This window comes from Mauremys reevesii, linkage group 8 (genome assembly GCF_016161935.1).
Source record: "Mauremys reevesii isolate NIE-2019 linkage group 8, ASM1616193v1, whole genome shotgun sequence".
NCBI classification, from domain to species: domain Eukaryota; kingdom Metazoa; phylum Chordata; order Testudines; family Geoemydidae; genus Mauremys; species Mauremys reevesii.
In genome coordinates, this window is record NC_052630.1 from 105,379,025 (window position 1) to 105,394,722 (window position 15,698).

General features: G+C 44.2%; 1 protein-coding gene across 2 annotated transcripts in view; it reads left to right on the plus strand.

Moving 5' to 3' along the window:
* Nucleotides 1-5,401: 5,401 nt before the first annotated feature.
* The window catches only part of TESK2 (testis associated actin remodelling kinase 2), a 109,276-nt gene continuing 98,979 nt past the window's right edge, over nucleotides 5,402-15,698 (plus strand). Inside the window, exon 1 of one of the 2 annotated variants that reach the window (XM_039485107.1) lies at nucleotides 5,402-5,626. The gene's annotated coding sequence lies outside the window, so the exon portion shown is untranslated. Of the gene's footprint in view, nucleotides 5,627-6,279; nucleotides 6,358-15,698 lie in introns of those variants that run through there. The other variant, XM_039485108.1, reaches the window with a different exon arrangement.

The window sequence follows — 15,698 nt, forward strand, 5'->3', positions numbered from 1 at the left end:
GTTAACAGCCATCTGGAATTTATGGGTAGTCAGAGATTTGATTATTTTGTAAAGAAGAAATGTCCTTCTTTCATCCCACTGTCCCAGGTGCATTTCAGATGCTCTGAGGCAGGGAGTTCCTCTCCTGTCTCCTATTACCAGAGTTCCTTTGATGTCTGTTGTTAGTGCCACTGGGTGCATTAACCATTGCCGGCTCTTTGCAAGGCCTGTGACACTCAGACAGATAAAGTGATCTCTCTGGGGAAGCCAGTCATACTGAAAGAAGAAAGATGTAAACCACAAGCCACAGAACTGTTTTCTGGAGTATTTGATCTTTAAGCAGGACAATCAGCACAAGAGCAGCAGGAGGGGGAGAAGGGGGAGCACCCATAGAGAACAGAGTTTCCTGTAGTGGTGTGTTCAGGATGTGTAACTCTTGCCTGCTCTTCCTGAATGCAAGCAAAAGATCATTACAAATAAAGCAGCACTGTGATCTCTGCAGACCTTTCTCTTTGATCTCTTTCCATCCAACTTTAGTTTTCCTCCTTCCAGGAAACAATGGAAAGCTCTATAAGCCATTCACCTTCTGCAGGCTTTAGTACCAGAGTTTTGCAAGTGTCGCTCAGTCCTGTTTGCCATGGAAGCTGCAAATAGTCAGCATGTAACTTTGGTTTCAGACCAGGCTGTCGCTGTTGATGTATGTACACGTGTGGTCATCAGCTAAACTCACACTCTTCTGCTCCAGGCCTCTAGCACTTAAGGTAAAGAAGAGTTTCCGTTATCTGTCAGCAGTACTAGGGCTCATAACAATATCCCCTTTTTAAGTCCTCTTACAAATGTGGATCATATCCTCACGTAATTATGAGCATAATGTCACAAGTGATGGGCATATTAAAAATGGATAGATCAGGGGTGGCCAACCTATGGCTCCGGAGCCACATGCGGCTCTTCAGACGTTAATATGCAGGTCCTTGTATAGGCACCGAGTCCAGGGCTGGAGCTACAGGTGCCAACTTTCCAGTATGGCAGGGGGTGCTCACTGCTCAACCCCTGGCTCTGCCACAGGCCCTGCCCCCACTCCATGCCTTCCCGTCCCCTCCCCTGAGCCTGCCGTGCCATCACTCCTCCCCCCTGTCCAGAGCCTCCTGCACGCCACAAAACAGCTGATTGGGAGGTGCAGGGAGGGAGGGGGAGGCACTGATCAGTGGGGCTGCCGGTGGGCGGGAGGCACTGGGGCAGGAAACAGCTGATGCAGGGCTGCCGACATATTACTGTGGCTCTTTGGCAATGTACATTGGTAAATTCTGTCTCCTTCTCAGGCTCAGGTTGGCCACCCCTGAGATATATGAACAGTGTTTCTACAGAGCAAATGAGGCTTGTGATTACTAGATTGCACGGGCATAGGGTGGTAATGTTACTCCACACCCCCAGTTCATATAAATTCCTGCACATGAAAGTTGCCAACAAAGACATCTGTAGGTATATTAGAGACACAGATTGAAATCATGTTGAAATGCAGAAACTGGATGACATTTTTGGAAGGACAGAGTGGGCGAAAGAGAATGTTTTTGCTTCAGTATAGGCATTATATCCAAAATAGTTGGAATGGCTACCACAAGGTGTCACCTTGGAGCTGCTTTAAAATACCAACTGGTATAAGAGAGTTAAAACAACTGCTTTAAAATACCAACTGGTATAAGAGAGTTCTGGGGAACAGCCAGATTAAAAAAAATGTGTTGCAGGTAGTTTCACTGAGAATGAAGCAGCAATGGACACTTGATTCTAGAGGATTCCCAGCATGCTGAATATTCACAATCTGCTGCATGGACATGAAAACACGGAGATGTTTAAGAGTTTGGTTTACACAATCTTTTAACTTTTGCTTGAGAATGAACTGTTTGAATAAACTGAACTTGAATTTAAAGCCCCGAAGAGTAACTTAAGGGAATTTCTTTTGAGTGAAAGGGGCCATTCTTGAACTCATGCTGTCAAGCTTGCAATTTTGCTACAAAGGCAGCTATCCCCAGAGCATCAGAAAACAGAAGTAGCTGACAGATCTGAGTAGTTCTGTCTGCTTTACTGGGACAGCTGAATTAGGTTCTGATGAATAACTTAATAATTCTCTATGTTTAACTTCTCTATGTTGACTTAATTGTAAACACTGGATAGTGCTCTATGGCTGAGATATTAGCAGAGTACACATCGGGGTATGTGGGAAAGGTGTGAAGTTTTGAGTCTGTGGTAAAAACAACAAGGAGTCCTTGTGGCACCTTAGAGACTAACACATTTATTTGGGCATAAGCTTTCATGGGATAGAACCCACTTCATCAGATGCATGGAGTGGAAAATATAGTAGCAGGTAGATATATACACAGTACATGAAAAGATGGGAGTTGCCTTACCAAGTGGTGACTGTTTTGTTTTGTTTTTTTAGCTAGAGGAACTCAAAAGAAAAATGGGGGAAAATAAGATAAAATTAAAAAAAAAGAGAGTACTTTAAAAATGTCTCCTCTGCAAAAGTTAGTAAAGATTTTTCCATTAAATTGACATAGAAAAGTCAATTGAAAATTTGTGCAAAATTTGGAGAATAAATTTAGTTACTAAAACATGAAACAGACTCTAATCATGCTTTAAGTGTAAATCTCAACACAACTTGAACAATGGAGTTGCTACTGATACTTCCATTATGAATGTGAATCAAACTTTGTTTAGACTAAATTAGAAAGAGTAGACTGTAGAATCAATGACAATACACAGAGAAAATATCATATATTGTAGACAGAACTGGTAGCATTGCGATAGTTAAGGTTGTCTGACACTTCCTTTTCTGAGATGCTTTTTAAGTTGCTCATAACTTTGCCAAACTTGAACTGTTCAGGCTGAAATTTTATGTTGTTTATGCATCAAAAGCAATGAACTGAATCCCAGGATAGGTAAGTCTCCATTAAACTGTAATTAAGTGACATTTATTGAGAGACTAGCCCTGCAGAAGTCATTCAAAAAAGAATGAAGAGATGAAGAGATTTTTGCAGTCAGCTTTTCCTTTGGTTTAGATGAGTGTGTATGTTTATAATATTTTGCCTTTCCATCTGAGAATGTCAGATCACTTTATGGACATTAATGAATTAAAACTTACAACCCATTGTGAGGTTCTCATAATTCCCATTTAACAGATGGGGAAACTGAGGCACAGAGGGCCAAATTTGTCCCTGGTATAACTCCAGTGAAGGCAATGGAGGCAAGACTGGGAGAGAGCTACTCTTCACAGCATCATGTCCCCACAACCTGAACAGATTTTTACAGTGCAAGCTAGTACAGACTCTGTACTCCCTTCTCTTCATGTGTCATTATACAATGCCTGCATCTGTAACTTTCACTCCATGTATCTGAAGAAGTGGGTTTTTTACCCACAAAAGCTTATGCCCAAATAAATCTGTTAGTCTTTAAGGTGCCACTGGACTCCTTGTTGTTTCTGTATTCCTCTGTGCATGTTTCCCTCTGTGCACAAAATGTCCACTTCCAGGTTGGTATTTGCTATCAGGAAAAATTTCTTCCCTTACTTTATGTGTCTGACTCCTCCCAAAATGCTGAAATCTTGACATCCCCCTCAGAGGATGGCTGGTATGTGACCTAATACATCTTTCCCCTCTATTTTCTATGTAATTTCTGTCACCACATTTGTTTATTTGTTTGAGCACTAGGTGTCACCGTAACTTTATACTCGGGTCAGGATACATGGTAGGAGTAAATATCCTCAGATAGGAGCATCTACATTTTGCTCACATAATGGAACCACGTTGACAATTTTCCAGAAGATCAACTAACTTGTGTAAAATGGATGAGGCTACAGGTATTCTGATATTTAAAGTAGAGGTACGGCCCTATGGAGACAACAGGTCCTGGCATGCAGAGCTCTGTCTCAATCTGATCAGAGATGTGGCCCATAAAGATAGCAGGTACCAGCAAGGCATCACAATACTTCTGGCTTAAATGCATCCGCTTGTGCCTTTAGTAGTTGTCTGCAACAAGGATAACAGCCTGCTACCTGCTCATGGCTCAGGGAACTCTTGAATTGAACTAGTAGAGAGAGTTTTTGGGAGCTGAATGATCAGAGTTCCATCCACATTGATCACTGTGGTATCTGTAACAAAGTAACCAGGGGTGATTTACCACAAGATGCCCCAGTGGGGATGTAAACTAGTAGGAACCTTTACCACTTGGGGCCATGTTGTCTGGGGAGGAATATGTAATAACCATGTATAATGTAGTGTGTCCCCCCTGGGATTATAACAACTCACTGGTTGCTAACACTCATTTAGCACAGGTGCTACTCAGGCTTGTGCGTTTGCTGCTGATGGTCACAGGACTGAGCCCTGCAGACAACTCTGGGTGCTTGGCCATGGTTGGTTACACTGGTAATCCAAGCAGAAGGCTTCCCGGTTGTCTGAGGCAGAGTGCATCAGCCCCCCGCCGGTCAGGCCCTGTCTCCCTCTGTGCCCCCCCCCAGACCCTGTCGCCTCCTGTGCCCCCCTACAGGTCAGACCCTGCCTCCCTCTGTGCCGCCCCCACACAGACCCTGTCTCCCTCTGTGCCGCCCCCACACAGACCCTGTCTCCCTCTGTGCTCCCCCACAGGTCAGACCCTGCCTCCCTCTGTGCCGCCCCCACACAGACCCTGTCGCCCCCGTTCTTCCCCTGTGTCCCACTGTGCACCTCCCCACAGATCCTGCCTCCCTCTGTGTCCCCACCACAGACCCTGTCGCCCCCGTTCTTCCCCCACAGGTCAGACCCTGCCTCCTTCTGTGCTGCCCCCGCACAGACCCTGTGCCCCCCCCGCACACAGCCTGGCTGCCCCTGTGCCCTTAGAACGGGGCGGCGCAGTGCATGCTGGGTCCTGTTCGCACCTCGGCTCCAGACCAGGCTCTCGCCCATCACCCCTCCCACGCCATTGATGCACTAGCCCTGTTGACAGCTTCACGCTCGCGCCTCATAAATGATTTATAATTGGGTCTTATACGTGTCAATCACCGTCATACTCACTCTTATTGGACAATCTTTTATTTACACCCCGCCTTCAACTGCTGGCCAATCGGTTTGAGGCGCCCCTAGCAACGCCCCCTCCATTCCCTCCCACTCAGTCCCTTCCCTTACTTCCTAGCGGGTCCGGCTGTTGCCGGAGCTTTGTTGCATTTCATTCTGGACGGCCGAGATGGCTGTCAATCAAATAATTTTGGCCAACCATCAGGGGGAACTCTTTGATTGGTCGAGCTGGGCCTGTCCATCAAGCATCCAGCGGTGCCGATTGGAGGCAGTGGTTGGGCCGTTCATCGTTCGGGGCCGCCCCCTGTGTTGGGGCCTGGCTGGCTCAGGCGCAGGCGGGCCCGCGGTGGCGTTGAGGCGAGGGGGGCTGGGCCGGAGCGAGGCGCTGGCGGGGTAGAGGCGGGGGTCTAGGCGCGAGGCGGGGGCGAAGCGGCCCCTCCCCTTGGGCCCGGCTGGTGGGGGGCTCGCCCCACATGGCCCCCCCTCGCTTGCGGCGGGGGCGACAGACCCTCCCCTGGGCGCTGAGGGGCCGGGGGTGCCGGAGCGGGACGCGGCTATGAGAGACCTCGCGGCGCGCGGGCCCTGCTGCCGCTCGGGCCTCGCTGCAGGTGAGGGCGCGAGCGCGGGCGGGGAGCTGCCGCTGGTGCCCGTCAGTGCTGCTGCGGGGGGGCACGGGGGGGGGGGTTCTTGGAGCTGGAGGGAGCAGCTTGTCGAGGGGGGGATCGGGGAAAGAGCAGCTTGTCGGGGGCGGTCGGGGAAGAGCAGCTTGTCAGGGGTCCGGGGGTCAGGGGAAGAGCAGCTTGGCGGGGGTGGGGAGAAGGGGTCGGGAAGAGCTGCTTGTCGGGGGGGGAGAAGGGGGTCGGGGGAAGAGCTGCTTGTCGGGGGGGAGAAGGGGGTCGGGGGAAGAGCTGCTTGTCGGGCGGGAGAAGGTGGTCGGGGGACGAGCTGCTAGTCGGGGGGGAGAAGGGGCTCGGGGGAAGAGCTGCTTGGCGGGCGGGAGAAGGGGTCGGGGAAGAGCTGCTTGGCGGGCGGGAGAAGGGGGTCGGGGGAAGAGCTGCTTGTCATGGGGGCGGGGAAAGAGCAGCTTGTCAGGGTGTTTGGGGGAGCAGGAGGTTGGAGGGGGACCAGCTTGTCACAGGGTCAGGTGGGGAGCAGTGGGTCCGGGGCAGCACCTTGTCTCGCTGCCCCACAGGTTATTTTGCAGTCTGCTGCCTAAAACCATAATACTGGGCTTGGTTACTCAGGTGCACGTGGGTCTGTTTGCGTTGAGCTATTTGGATGAAAGGTGCTATTAAAATCCATAGCATTACAGTGGAAGCTCCTTAAGCAGCCATCTAAGGTACAAACACAAATCCAGTCACTCTGGTGGGGGAGAGTTCATTGGAGCCGTACTTGTTATCACGGCATGTCGATACTTGGAAGTTATCACTTCAATGCCAGGAAGGCAGTGCTTGGTGTGGGTTTCACTGTTAGTATTCCTTTCTGTGGCACACCACCGTTGTCACCAAACTTGTGTTAATGACAGACTTGGCCATGCAGGTGTATGTTTATATTTTTTATGATTTTCAGATGAAAGATGCTTTTTAAATTTAAATGATACTTCTTAGTATATGCCATTCCAGTTACTGTGGAAGTGCTCAACTGAATACTGAGTATTGTGAGTTGAAACAACTGCAGTTATTATTTGATGGAATTGTTTTTGTATCTTATTGTGAGGTCTCTGAGAGACTTTTATTTGTATTTTTTGTATGGTAAGAGGTTGAAACTTTTAACCATTATTTAGGTTAATATATAAACTGTTCTTTAAAAATGAGCTTTACATATCCTCAGAAGTAGTAATAATTTTTCATAATCTGAGATCAGAATTATAGCATCTCACTCAATCTGCAGATCAGTACATTTATAATCTGCACATGGAATGATGGATTGGAATTTATAACTTTAGAAAAGTGTTTTATGGGAAGGTCTGACATGCCAATGGATGTTCCATAAACATTTTTACCAAGTCTTTTTGGCTTGAAAATGTGTGTATTGTTGTATAATCTGCTAGGTCAATAGAAGGTGTGTGACTGCTGTCTGGCCCTTACCGCCTGTCCACAGACATCTGCTGTATAATTCCATCTGCACTGTTTTGTTCTGGCTTAATGTAAACAGCTGCATATAAAACATGATTAGCTTGTACTGCAGATCTTTGTGGCATTGTCCAACACTTGATGGAAAGTGTATACTGTCTTTTTAAATTCACTGGACTAAGCCATTCTTGTGCCAGTACATCACCTGTTTCTACTCCGAAGGATATGGCGCGGGGGGGAGATGAGGATGGGTATTTCTTGCTTCAGTGTATAATATAGAGAAGCACATGGCAAAAATGAAATTATCCAAAATTGAAAGTGTACAGTGCCTGTAACTTAAAACATTATCCTTTAATAATAATAATGAAAAGGTTTAACTATTACAAGATCCACTGCATTGAAACATGTATGTTTATAATTGTGGCTGTTTATGCAAGTGATTTCGCGAATATTTGTGATAGGTCACAAAGCTAGACGGGCTCTTCCGTCAAGCATACAATCAGAAAAGAACAACAGTTATGATCTATTAGCTTATTTGGTTCCTTTTTTGTATTATTCCTGTAACCCAGACTTTTGCATAATGAAAGAGTATTATTACAGGCCACAGTTTTGCAAATGAATGCAAAAATGACTCTCTTCTGGGTGGGAAACACAGTCAATATTTGTGTAGCACTTTGAAAATGTAAATTATGTAAGCTGACCTCTGTTCTGACCTTCTCTCTCTCTCTTCAAATTTTAATATATTATAAAAAAGGAACTAACAAAATGCATATGTAGCAATAAGTATATCTCATGATCAGTCACTTGTACACCTCCCACTATACCCCCATCTGTTGTCTAGCCTCCTTGTTTCAGAGTGAAACGAAAGCTTATGCTCAAATAAATTTGTTAGTCTCTAAGGTGCCACAAGTACTCCTGCTCTTTTAGCCTCCTTGTGTTATGTCGGATTACTTTTTTTATTGCACACCTATCATGCTAAATAAACAATGTTATATATTGTTATTGTTATAGTTGTTGTAAATAGTTGATATGCAGAACTTCTGTGATCTCTGTAGTCACAAGGTAAATAACTAAACTGCCAGTGCTTTTCAAGGCATGCTTTATATATTTTAGCTCTGAGTGTTTATAAATGACATATAAAAGCCAAGTCTGCATTATGTGACATGAAGTAAAATCATCTGTTGTTTCAGCCAGGTTCTTATTTTCTGTGTGGCTGAAATGTTAGGAGAGATTTTAATCTTCTGTTTATGCTCTGTAAATTGAAAAATAAAAGTTAAAATGACTATCCCTCATGAATGGGAATAACCTAACAGACCACCTGTTTCTCTTCCCTTTTTACACTCAAGGATACATACATCTCTTATCTCTTCATTTTATCTTTCCCAGCACTTCTTTATCTTTTGTTCCTGCCTTTGTTGGGCTGGATTCTTCATTGCCTTATGGCCTGTTTGCATTGGCAAAGGGGCTGCAAAGTACCTGAATGCTGCTTCCTATTTCGTGAGAATACTCCAAATGCGGAGGGGGATAGCCCCCAGTGAAGGGGTGGGAAGGGATATGACCAGTGCATTCCTAGGCCTTGAATATTAGGTGTCTTGGCCTTCAGGGCATTATTTAGAGTTACCCTAACCTGTGTTGTGCCTAAGCAAGCCCCAGCAACTCCAGAATCCAGGAAGCAAAAGCCACTTCCTCTCAGTACTGCTCTGGCCTCTGCACTGTCCATACTGCTCTGTGTTGGGATGGACAAACTGGGGTCATTATGCCTTCTAGACAACTCACGTTTCCTGTCTCTGAAAAGAGAGATGTACCTTGCCTGAAATGGATTATTTAAATACAGCAACCATGTGTTGTAACCAAGCTAAAGCAAATCATGTACCTGTCTTTAGCCTGCTTAGCATAGGGTCTTGTGTGTGCTACAAAGTGGAACTGTTACAACTAGGTTAGGAGACTAGCAGATGGTTCAGGTCCCTTAATATAGTTACCTTTAAATTAAATGGACCCAGGGGGCACCCTAGGCACCAGCGCGGCTGGCGCGGCGGCTGGGGGGAGGGGGGGAGGCATGGTTGAGCTGCCGCTGGCATGCGGCAGGCAGGTCAGCCGCCGCGGAGGGAGGAGACCTGCCCCGCCGCTGCGGGCGCGGCGGGTCCCTCCCATCTCCCGCGTGAGCTGAGAGCCGCCAGGCGGCGGCGCGCAGGTCGCCCCCCCGCTCGTGGACGACCCGCAGGGGCATGCGGCGGAGCTAGGATGCCGGGAAGAGGGACCTGCCGGCGGGGGGGGGCGGGCGCAGCGCTCCGCGCTGCTTGGGGCAGCCTACTTTGTAGAGCCGCCCCTGAATGGACCCTAGAAGTTATTGGCAGGAACACTAAGGACATAAAAGTTAGTATTTCAGACTTATTATTGAATTTACATTTCCTGAATGAGTGTTAGATGCTTAAAAATGTTTGTGACCATTGTATTTGGGCTTGAATCCCCGGTTCTGTGTAGGGGGTTAATGACCAGTCAGTCCCTTTTACTGAATTCAGACTTGGCTGGATTCACAAATTAGGTGAGATGTTTCTTTCAGCTCAGCCTCTTTTGGTGGTGTATTGGCATCACAACTACCACACAGTTTAGCCAACTGACAGTCTCTGGACCAGTGGAGCAGCGGTAATGCAGGTCACTTCTGAGGAACTTGGGGTCTTTTTGTGGAAAGCATACATTAAGATAGCACTGGCTAGAGTTAGAAAGTGGCTCTTTCAGGAACAACAAAGATCAGAGAAATATAATATGAATATAACATTAAAAATCCAGGATTTAGCATTTGTTTGTAGCTCAATATCCTGAGTTTATCAGGGCCGAATGTCTGATGTCCTTTAGAGCTAAATAGTGTGTATATTTGCACTTCAATGGTTTTACAGTGTTTTGAAAATAGAACTAATTCTCACAGCGCCATGTGAAGGAGTAAGGTAGATATTATCATCATTTTACTGATTTTGGGGGTGGGGAAAAAGAGAGCTGTTAAGTTACTTGTTGAAATGGCATATCAAGTCGGTGGCCATGCATGGGGGTTGGACTAGATGACCTCCTGAGGTCCCTTCCAACCCTGAGATTCTATGATTCTATGAAGGATTAGCACTCTTGAGCTCCTAGCTTCTAGTTTCATGCTGAATCAACTCACTATACAAGCTTCTGTAGCTGTGCAGTCAGGGGCAGCCTATGGAAAATCATTGACACTGGAGCACGTTCTGAGTTCTTGATGTTAAATCTACCGTATTTCCACGTTTGATATACAATTAATTATGCTTTACTAATAGATGTGTCCTAATATTGTGGACCAATGTTGGAGCTACATGTGGTGGTGCATAGGGAAGAAGTCACTGCTAAACCTTTGCAAAGGTAGTTGTGCCTGTGTTCCCATAGCGAAGGACTCTGTTGCAAAACAAGAAGTGGATGGGAATGACTGTACATCCCCTTGTCATCTATGTAGACAGCTGAGGTGACTAGAGACGAAATGTCCTTGGACTGTCTGACCTAGGAAATTATATTGTATTAGAATGCATTAACTAACGTGATGTATAACATTCAGTGTAGACAAGTGCTGTTGGGTTAAATGTGACAGCTCTTGTCTACATTATGTATTTTAAGTTATGTCAACTAACCCATGTAATTTCCTAGTGTAGAAAAGTTCTATTTCCCATTACAGATTCCCATTGACTTCAGTGGGAGTTGGGTAAGGCCTTAGTGCTGTACAAACTTTGACTGATTTCCTCCCACCCCTGGTGAGATGGCCAATATTATCTCCATTTTACATAATGAGAAAATCAGGCATAGAGAATGACTGTTATACAGGGAGTCATTGGGAATAGAATTCTGGAGTTCCAGATTCTGAGCTCTTTTGGTCTCTTATGCTTTATCGCCTTCGGCTTCTCATCGATTTAGGGAACCAAGCTCCTCAAAATGCACTTATTTTGACTTAGCTGACGTGTGTGAATTTTGACCCCTTGTATGGAGATGGCTTTTTTCCCCTTATAGATAGCATTGCTAAGTGACCCCTGACTACCTGTTTCCTGTATGTTCTGATAGCACTGTGGATTGAAGTTGGATCAGGAACACGCTTGAATGATTAATATTTGACAGATATCTTGTGTCAAAGCTTGGGCATCTCATTCTTTGGAAAACCTTTTCAAATTAATAACATGCACCTACCAGATCTATTGAATCTATTTCCCTATGTTAAGTTCTCCTCACACCTTCTATGGGCCATCTTAATTATCACTTCAAAAAGTTTTTTTTCCCCTCCTGCTGATGATAGCTCATCTCAATTGATTAGACTTTTCCTGTTGTTATGCATACTTCCACCTTTTCATGTTCTCTGTATGTATAAATATATCCTGTCTGTGTGTTCCATTCTATGCATCCGAAGAAGTGAGCTGTAGCTCACGAAAGCTCATGCTAAAATAAATTTGTTAGTCTTTAAGGTGCCACAAGTACTCCTGTTCTTTTTGCGGATACAGACTAACACGGCTGCTACTCTGAAACCTACCAGATCTTGTACTTTCCAGGCTAGATGCCTAGTAGACACTTCCTCTGTATGTGTAATATATAGACATGTAGTTAATGGTTGCTGCTGTGTAATTACAGAGAGCAGGCAATTTTCTAGTATAAACTGTGCCTTTTTAAGATTGAATTGTGTGTGTAAATGTGCATATGCTTAAACTTGCCTGAATCTCGTAAAAACAGGCTTGAACCCGTTTATTTGGGAGAGACTTTGTTTTGTGTCTTGAGGCATTAAAGGGACACTGTCCAGGTGGGAGGCCTGAAACTTGACCTATTTTTATATCTCTTTGAAAAGAAATAAAATACAAAGCACTGGGTTATATAGTCTTTTGAGCTGCCTTGCAGTGCGCTGGGAGATAATTTGATGTGACATAATGGGCTTTTCTGTCTGTCAGTGTTTTTGAAACAAAAGCTTATATCTGTAAACTCAAACCTCAAGTGAAATAAAATACAAACAAATTCTACAATCTTTTGTAAGCAATCCTACAGCAATAAACTGGTGAATTCCTGCAGTGGAGGAAAAACATTTTAGTTATTTAAAAAAAAAAAATTCAGTTCAGGCTTCCAAAAGACTTTGAACTGATAAATTGTTTTTTTTAAATTATGTAAGATACCTGGACAGTGTCTTTGTTAGCAAAGAGATAGATGGTTGGGTAAGGCAAGGAATCATTCTGGAAGACAGATATTGTAGATATTTCCGTACCTAAAAGACATTGACTTGTGGTTGGGTATTTCTACCCTCACCAAATGTATAAGAATGTCAAAGACAGGAGTGTGAAAGCCAGCAGTTAAGCAGAAAACATTTCTAGCATGTTCAGTGTTTTTAATAGGCTATTGAGCACAGTTTAACAGTTTTCAGGCTGAACTTAAATATTAAAAATGCTCTGGTTTTGCAACGGGATTGTTTTGGATTCTGTTCAGTGCACTTTAATTTACTACTTGGTATGGTTAATTAAAGTGCCACAAGTACTTCTGTTCTTTTTAAAGGTACCTCAGACTTTCTTGGCAGTTAATTAAATCCTGGATGATTTAATTGAGAATGTGATCATTAGTGTAATTGGCCAAAATGACACTAGGCCTGTTTGGAATGCTTCTTTCTTGAAATTTTCCTCTTTCTAATGCTGCATGTACAAACCTAGTGAGAAAATGAGACTAATACAATTCCTACCCTAGTAATTTCCATGGAGATTTTTTACACGGAGTAACTTTCTGGAAATTAGACTAGCTTTAGGTAGCCTAGATGAAGGAATGGGTTACTTGAGAATCCAGATGGTAAAACCTTTCGGGTTTTAATTGTTCAGTGTGGGACTTATACAGACCTTCTCAAAGTTCACCATGTGATTTCAATAATAAAGGATGGTGCATGTGTAGTTCTTTTTTTGAAAGAACAAACTAATATGGAAAGCATATTGAGAGATTGATTTTTTTTTCCCTTTTACCTCCAGTTGGTAATGGTTTTTTTAATGGTACCCAGTTGCTTATGAGGTTTTTCCTATTTCTCTCCTGCTTGATCTAACATCACATCTGTTGTGCTTGGTGATTGCGAGCATAGGGGACATCAATAGTCTCTTGTATCTTGTGTGTGTGTGTGTATATACACACACACACACACACAACAGTTTCACCTAAGAACTTAACAAACTGTGTCCCCAAGCATGCGAAGAACGCCAGTGCCTGGACCCCTGTGCCCAAGTGGTGCCTGACCTGAAGTCTGAGGAGCTCTGTGGGTATGTCTACACTGCAATTAGATGCCCATGCGAGTTGACTTGGGCTAAGGGACTATTTAATTGATATAGGCATTTGGGCTTGGGAGGTAGCTCAGGCTCTAGGACCATGCGAGGGCCCAAGAGCTTGGGCTCAACGTCTACACCACAATTGCCCCTTAGCTCAAGCCCTGTGAGCCCATGTTGACTGGAATGGGCAAGACGCAGGTGTCTAATTGCAGTGTAGACATAACTTGTGCAAATTCAGGGGCTTACTTCATGTGAAATCCAGTGCAGGAGCAGGGCTTTGATTGTAAGCCCTTTGGAGTAGGAACTGTGACAATCCTCTGTTGAGAAAGCACCTAGCACATTATGGGTGCTACTTCAGCATAAATAAGTCATACCCCAACTTTGTGTCTTCCACTAGTGCTATTTTATGTAGTCCTTCTCCAAAGATGGGCTCTGTCTAAACAGGAAATATAAATGAGTTGCTGCTGCGTTTCCTCTTTGCACCTTGTTCACTATTCTTGAGCACCTTCCTCTTCATCTACTTTCAGGACTTTGGAACGGAGCCTGGAACTGGAGCCCGGAGCAGCTCCGGAGCAGTGGAGCTGCAGGTTTTTTCCTGGAGCTGAGCCGGAGCACAGCTCCAAAGCCCTGGCTCCTTTCCTAGTGCTTCTCTAAATCAACAAAATGTTAGTTCAGATCTCAGTTGAAGCACTAAGAATTATTATTATTAATTTTTAACCTACCTCAAAATTGTCAGGGCATCAGCCTTATGGCTCAGCAGGGGATTCTTGTCAGAGGCATTGGTGCTGTTCTCTTATCAGTTGCAGTGATGCCAGGTGTCATGCTTGTGCTGCTGCTTCTGTAGCACTTCCAGACCGTAATAGCTCTCAGAGCAAGAATATGAGGTTAGAAATTGAACCTTGATCTCCTGCATATCAGTGGGCCACCACAGCATAATATTCAAAGAGCCCAAGTGTGGTCAGCTTGCATATGTTATGGGAATTCCACGGTAAATTCAGCTTAGGAAAGTGTTCATAGAGTTTTATAGGAACAACACCATATCCTGCATTGTGGAGATCAAGCAATCCCTAGCCAATGTTATTAATACTTTCTCCTTGATTTTCAAGGATTTAATCAAATAAGTGGTAGGATACTTTAACGATGCAACATATTTTTTTGTTCTGTAACTGCTGCTTTCCTTTTTCTTGAGAGTATAATCTGAATGTTATTCGGCATTGCAAAGTAAAGTTCACTATTGAACAGAAAAAGGGTTACCATCTGTGTTCTTGGCATTTTGGCACTGAAGTAACATCTCCTATGAAATAAGACATGCATTGCATACAAAACATGCTTATAAACAATATTGCTGTGTGTCCAAGGGACAGCTGGTGAGTCTCCGTTTTTTTAAATGCCCTTTAAAACTCAATAGACTATTTTTAAATTGGCATTTATAACTGTTTCAGGTTTAGGGTTCCTACATCTGTGTAAATAGAAGCATATGATTTAGTTGGGGATTGGTCCTGCTTTGAGCAGGGAGTTGTACTAGCTGACCTCTTGAGGTCCCTTCCAACCCTGATATTCTATGATTCTGTGATAACTGCCTCATCTGTTCCTTGTCTCATTAGTGACTTCACTTGTCCACTTTTCAATATATATCACTGTTTTTTCTGCTTCAGGCTCCCCCCTTTTTTCCTTTTCTTTACCCTTACAAATATATTCACTCTGTGATGAACTGAGATTCTCCAAGGACACATTGAATTGCTGTAAATGAGCAGTTAAATATGAAAAGATGAACAGCCTAGTGAGCCTAAAGGTTTAAACAAAAAAGTAGGTCACCTGTCAAGTTTGCCAGTGCAAGTTTGGTTTGATAGGCTCCAGAGTCATCCTGATTACTTCATTGTCCTCTTAAAAACAAAAAAACAAAAACAAAAAACCGCATCCCCTTACTGGTGTTTTTAACTTTTCTTCTTGGCAAACATAGTTTATGTTCTGTATTTTGAATTGAACGGAAATTAATGTAGCTTTAAATAAAGAAAAAAGAACCCCCCCCAAACCACTCTGGAACTTTACCTTGAGTGGTAACATCATTGATGTTATAGACTTGGGACTAAATCTTCAGCTGTCATTGTTCTGTTGACTTCAATGGAACTGTGGGCAGGGATTGAAGCTTTGAGATCGATCCACCGGCAGTCGATTTAGCAGGTCTAGTAAAAACCTGCCAAACTGACAGCAGATCACTCTCCAGTCAACCCCTGTACTCTACCCCCGATGAGAAGAGTAAGGTAAGTCGATGGGAGATTTTTTTCTCCCGTCAACCCCCTGCGGCGTAGACCCTGTGGTAACTCGACCTAAGGTATGTCAAC